This window comes from Electrophorus electricus, chromosome 2, assembly GCF_041902795.1.
Source record: "Electrophorus electricus isolate QZ-2024a chromosome 2, ASM4190279v1, whole genome shotgun sequence".
Classification (NCBI taxonomy): Eukaryota; Metazoa; Chordata; class Actinopteri; order Gymnotiformes; family Gymnotidae; genus Electrophorus; species Electrophorus electricus.
This window is the reverse complement of record NC_137498.1, coordinates 12,326,391-12,333,032: the sequence shown is the minus strand read 5'-3', so window position 1 is coordinate 12,333,032 and position 6,642 is coordinate 12,326,391. Positions and strand designations below refer to the sequence as shown.

At 41.4% G+C, this 6,642-nt stretch overlaps 1 long non-coding RNA gene across 1 annotated transcript; it reads right to left on the bottom strand.

The window, feature by feature from the left end:
• Window positions 1-4,382: 4,382 nt before the first annotated feature.
• Window positions 4,383-6,337, bottom strand: LOC145660227 (uncharacterized). The gene is made up of 3 exons (XR_014126446.1): window positions 5,826-6,337; window positions 5,472-5,696; window positions 4,383-5,273 (listed from the first exon to the last, which is right to left on the bottom strand). It is a non-coding gene; the product is annotated as an uncharacterized LOC145660227 (long non-coding RNA).
• Between the last annotated feature and the right edge of the window lie 305 nt (window positions 6,338-6,642).

Genomic DNA, 6,642 nt, shown 5'->3' with positions numbered 1-6,642 from the left:
TTAGGTCGAAGACAACAATCCCTGATAACATGTTTTGAGGATCTACAATAAAAACAGAGACCATCTTGGGATCGAAGCTACCTCTCCTCTTCAGTCAAGCGTGAAGAATCACATTGCATTGGTTCCACTGTCTGCTCTCGTCTGAGCTCTGGTCTATAACTGGGAGAGGGATAGGTATGGTGAGAACTACTAGTTCTACATGGTTTTCGTTCCTGGATGAAATGATCCAGACGTATAGAAAGAGCTATAAGCCGATTCAAATCTTGGCAAGCCAGTTCATGTAAAACCTCTACATTGAGACCATTCCGGATAGTGACGTTCAACGCCTCCTCATTCCATCCACTGCCAGCAGCGACTGTATGGAAATCTCGTGCGTAGTCGGCCACAGAATGATTGCCTTGGTGTAATTTGTTAAGTATCGCCCCACTGGCTCTTCCATCATGCGGGTGATCGAACACAGCCTTGAATTGCTCAATAAAGTCGTCATAAGACGCCAGTTGTACGTTAGCCCAGATGGCAATCGCCCAGTCAAGAGCTTTGTCAGTTAGACGAGAGGTAATGAAGGTAATTTTATCTTGATTGGAACAGGTTGGAAGGCTATTGAAATACAATGAATATTGCAACAAAAAACGTTGACACTTGGGTAGCCATCATATTTTTCAGGTTTCTCACAGGGAGGGTTGGTTGGATACTGCTCATGGCGGTAGTAGGTGCAGGCGTGGGACTGAACTGAGAAGGAGTAGTCATCAATTGTAGCCAGGAGGTAAGTTCTCTGAGACTTTGTCCTAGTTCCAACATTTGAGTTTGTTGGTCTGCTTGTTGCTTGCCTATAGTATCCATTGACTGTGTGAAACCCTCAAGCAACTGGTGCTGTTGGTGGATTAGTTGACCCTGGTTGGTCAAAGCATCTGAGTCCGCCAACTGCATGGAGGTGAAGTATGGGCCAGGCAAAAATCGCATGCAGATAAAAAAAAATAGGGATTTATTGTAGTAACAGGTAGTGGAAACGGTCACAGAAATAAATTAGTAACTCGAAAGTAGGGAAAACAGTCCGTGTCAAAAAATCATAAAGACCAACCAATAATCCAGGCATCAGAATCCAAAAGGAGCAGACAAAAATCAGAAACGGGAAACATTAAGTCAAAGTTCGGTACACAGAAAAACAATCCAAAGAGCGTTCGGTATGCATAGGACTCTAGAGGCAATACTTCACAGTGTCCTAATGTTCAAGACAGACTTAAACAATCAAGTACACAGGGGAGTTCAATATTCCGGTGATGATGATCTGACGTGAAGTTCATGATTGGTGGAGTCCTGGGTTGGGTGATGAACAGCCTGCTGAGTGCTATACTGTGATGAGGAATTGGGTAATATGACACATATGGGCTCAATGCTGGAATGTAAATAATGACCAACGCAGATATTAACACACAATGATGATTTTTCTAATGCAAAGATGGTACAGATAAGTGTGAAAAGTTAATGGAGCGCTAAGACTGGAGAGACGACATTTCACTGAGACATAAGACAATAAGAAATGGCGTCCTTGGAGGGTGACACTCTACTTTGGTGGGGCGGTGTAGCAAGAAGGATAAAAGAAGATCCCAAATGTCAGGTCTGCAGTTGTTCTCGAGGCAACTCCTTTGTTGGAAACCATACTGGTGTCAATAAAGACATCTTCTGTTTTTCTCTACCATCCTGAACATTGCCTGTTTGAGTGCTTTGATGTTTTGCATGACTCATCAGCTCTGTAAATATCTGAGCATCAAAGTTTCACATTCGCTATTACCCTCGGTCATCAGGCATAGTGGAATGAACAGACTACATGATCAAAAAACTGCTAGCTGCAGTTCTATGTGAAATGCATATGACTCCTAGTGCAACCACAAAAGTGGCCCCTTTCCAAGTTTTCATGGGAAGACCATTTGAGCCAACCAGGCCTCCTGCTAGCTGTGTGGCACACTCTGATTAGGTTGTACCCTCATTAAGAGCCACCAACTCTGCCCCATAAACCAACGGCCAACCGACACTGAGGAAAACATGCAGCAGCAATGCAATGCACCACATGCCCCGGTGTGGTTTTGTCTGCATGCACAACTCCCACAACCCACCAATCCCACAACCCACCACTCACAATTTCAACATGTAACCTGTGACTGTCAGGTTGATCAGGGGTGAGGCACCCTGACAGACGTAACACATGTGTCACAACAAGACTTTTCTAAGAGGGGCCTTTGTGAAGCTGTTATGTAGGGTGATGCCACCTGAAGGAGATCAGGCTAACCAACCCTGATTAGCTCTTGGCTTGTGACCTCCCTCTGGTAGCCGTGAACTTGCGTTGTAAGCCATGCGTTACTTAACCAACATCACCTCAATTATCAACACTGGAGGACGCCACAACTGTTCAATGAACGGGTTGGTATTTCCATGACTTTTCAATGCTAGGCTGCACACCGTTGTCAGCACTCTTCAAATATCCTCTGACAAATGGTTCCATTTAAAAACAGTATAATAGCTATTTTTAAATAATTTATCTTTGCTCTGTTGCCAAGCAGAGATTCTATAGTTGTTTTAGTCACTTTATAATGTTGCCAAGCAGGTTTTCTACGTTTGTTGTGATAGCAGTCTGCCAAAACTACATTCTTCCTCTTTTGTGCCACTCATGCTGTCTATATATTCTAAGCCCTGTGTGACAATAAACTGGAGCACTTCTGAGTGCTTGCTGACTCAGTGTCCTGTGTGCACCTCAGGCACCTGAGGTTCACAAAGATGAAACCGGACTCCTCACTGAGGGTTGACCATCCAAATGCTTAACACACTGCATTGTGGGTAATAAGAATGCTCTGAATTTAAAATGCTCCTTAACATCTGTTCAACAATTTTTAAAAGTCTCAGGAAGCCAATTCTTTAGCTGCTCTAATTTCATGTGCTATTTTCATTAATAAGAAGAAAAGATGCCTTTGAACTGATAGTGAAATGAAATGACAAAACAGGGTGGTAAAAATATTTGGTGTGCGTGTTGGGGTTAGAAGTTTGTCAAAATTTCATTTGAATACACTTCCTTTCCACTGTAAGTGTAGAACATTCAGTAGACTATGTTTCTAAAGAGTGTGTATGTTACTGTAGGTTACTATGGAGGTCAAGGCCTGTTTGATATTCAAAAAGGATGGCAGAGATCCTCATCATGGGAATTTTGAACTGTTTCCATCAGGTGTTTTTCACAGACTGCACATTAACTGGGGGAACCAAAAGGTTCATGTGGGAGGGTCTGTTCTACTGACCTGCTCCTGGAGTGAACATCACATACCACACACTCTTAAATGGATCTTCAGAGAGAAAGAAATCTACCCCACTGACCAGACTCAGGGTTACACAGGCAAAGTTCAGCATCTTAAAGATTCTCCAGGAAATATCTCTCTACTTATATCACCCCCGACTGAGGAGGATGGGGGAGTGTCCACAGTGTAAACACTACAGTCCACTTCCTCCCACTGACTGGACTCTGGCTGTCAGGTGTTTCCCTCTGACTCATGTTGTCTTTATCACTCCAGGACGACACTGCCATCCTGTGGGAGAAACTGACTTGGAGAACCAAGATGGATGATGCTTGTCCACAAACTCTACTACACCGTACAGTCTCAACATGCCTAATTCCTACTTCTTTGTGTTATATTCTGTGCAGATGACTTTTTGACTGGGACAGATGTATAGAGAATAACATTTTTCTCATTCAGTGTTTTTGTTTCAATCTTTCCAAGAGATGACATGGGGGTTTAATCATGAGGTTTGCACCTTGAGATGTAGATATCAGTAAAAGGACTGAATGAGGACGGACTTTAGTAGAACATGTGTGTGTATGTGTGTGTGCCAATTCTGCCCCAGCTAGACACATCACAGATAGTGATGCCCAACAGATAGTGGGATATCCAACTGCTGTCAGTGAACTGCACTCTACACACATTCTGCTGTCAAACTGCACCACACACACCTTCATGATGTACTTGTTTATTAGTGGGTGTAAACAGAAAACACAACTCTCTGTCCTGCTCTTTATTTATCAAACAGCAATAGACTCTCACAGTGGAAGTGATGCGTACAGACAACGGACGGCATTTGACTTTAAAAGGCATGATTAATAACAGAAAACATATGCTGCTATTTAAAGGTCAAATATCAAAAAATCCTTCAATAGAGATATACACATACAATGCAGAAAAACTATTCCTTGAGAAAAATACCATAATGTAATAATAAAACGCAATACATTTTTTACAGACTCATAGAGCAAAATGATGCTTGTAGGAGTCAGAATTTAGTTCTAGATTAACAATATTTAAATTGACATTTACAGCATTTAACATGTTGATTTAGCAGTTTTCTCAAGTGTACCAAAAACAAACAAACAAAACCCCCACAAGTTCTCTGGTTCTATATTTTTTCAATCTTAGTCCTGCCTCTACAAGTCCTACTTTATGCTAGTATCTAATTAGCAATTAGCAAGTAATTAGCACTGGTTCATCTCTATCGGACCGAACTACTGCACATTATTTCAGTGCCACTTAATGGGACAGGTTAGCGAAGAATCATATTTACTTTATTTTCCCTTAACCCAGGTGGACAAGACATGGTTGGAGTAAACTAAAGGAGCACATTTTGCTCCTTTAATTTAGAACAAAAGCTGCTAATGTTGCTAACAGACCATGCTTTTACTCAATAAATGTACACAATGTGATTTTAGACATTTATTAGACTTTTCAATATTACTTTATTCATGTATTTCACTACTTTGGTAAACTTATTTCAATCACCAAAACAGGTCCACATGAGTAAAGGTACTTTTTCACATGAGATGAAAAATTTCCATATTCCATACCTTGCTTTATACAGTGATCTATGTCACATTCTACCTCAATAGGAAGATAGCTGAGATTGTTCTGAACACAGTGATATCAAACATGTAAGTACCTTTAAGGTGAATTTAAGAAAATAAGCAGAACAGACATTGCTCTGAGCCTTCAGATGGTTAAATGTCAGTGGTACACCAAAATCTGTGAGCACCGAATTTTGTTACTGTAGAGCCTGCAACACACAGATCACCATTTCTGACGGCTGTTGTAAGAATATGTGACCACACCGTACTGTCATAAAAAAATGAGTTAAACACCAATCATGTATTTTAGGTGTTGTGATTTTTGATGGCTGGGTGCTGCTGCTCTCTGCTGATCCCAGATATAAATAACTTTGTGTAAATGAATGTATGAGGATGACAACATCTGTAGAGAGAAGGTAACACTCACCATCAGCAGCGTGGAGCACAAGGAGCAGATAAACACACACCTGCATTCTTACTGAGTTACACACACACACACACACACACACACACACACACACACACACAGCAGGACTGCTGCTACACACCGTACACACTCTTCAAACTACAGTCTAGTGAATAATCTGACAGCTACACTTACAGTGGAGAGGAACTGTATTCAAATGAAGACATTCTGATAAATCTCTAACACACAGACTTGTTCAGGTCAGTGGGTACAGCTGATCAGATGTGTGTGGCAGGTCTGTTAAACAGGTGTGTAGGTCTGTAGCTGGTCTGTTGATTTCTCTTGGTTTTCTTCTCTACTGCAGACTAGCTGTTCCATCTCCACCAGCAGTGTTATAGTGAACTCTGCTCATTTCTGACACTGAAGCAGGTCACATGAACAAGAACAACTCAGTTCATTCAGGATCTGACTCACACATGGTAAAATGGATGTTAATGGGCACAATGAGAAAACAATCTGATTATAACAGCTTGCTAATGAGATTTTTACCTTTGTTTCTCTTGGTGTAATAAACCACAGCCACGATAATGTGGAGGAAGATCACAGTGACCAAAGCAAAGGGGATGTAGGGCAGAGTCTGAGGAGAGACTGTAACAACACAACAAACACTGACCCCAGTCTTACACAGCAGCAGAATACATTTATTTAACGCAGCTGTGAACTGTTTACTCTTCCAAACACTCCCTCTTAATCTAAATGTTAAACTAAACTAAATGTCATTTACTACTATTATTATTATCGTTAGTAGTAGTAGTATTCGTAGTAGTAGTATATAGTGGGGAATCATTTTATGGAGTTGATGGGAGAATATTATTAAACAAAAGCATCTTAAATTTAGTGGTAGTTGATGAACAGAATGAATGTGGGGCCTCTGCAAGAATAGAAAAGTATGATGAGTTGAAAGTACTGAAGGTTCTGTGCTTTCATGCATTTTACATGTTTACATTTATATTTTGTACTACAGAACTGATAAATGTACAGTTTGTAAAAGCAGAAGTGTTCGGTTCTCTGTGTGTCGGTGGTGGGTAATACAGCGACTAAGTGTGAGGTTACAGGCTCTGGAGGTGCAGTGTTTCCTTCAGTCACTCACTCTTTTTCTGTGAGTGAATCAAACAGGAGCTCCTGGGTCGAGTCCAAATGGAACTGACAAGTCTTCACCTGAGCACCACCTGAGTGGGACAGCTGTCCCAAGGGTTTGTTAATCTCTCTCTCTCTCTCTCTCTCTCTCTCTCTCTCTCTCTCTCTCCATCTCTCCATCTCTCCCCAGCAGACATGCTCCCTCATTCCTGGCTTGGCCACCTCCTGT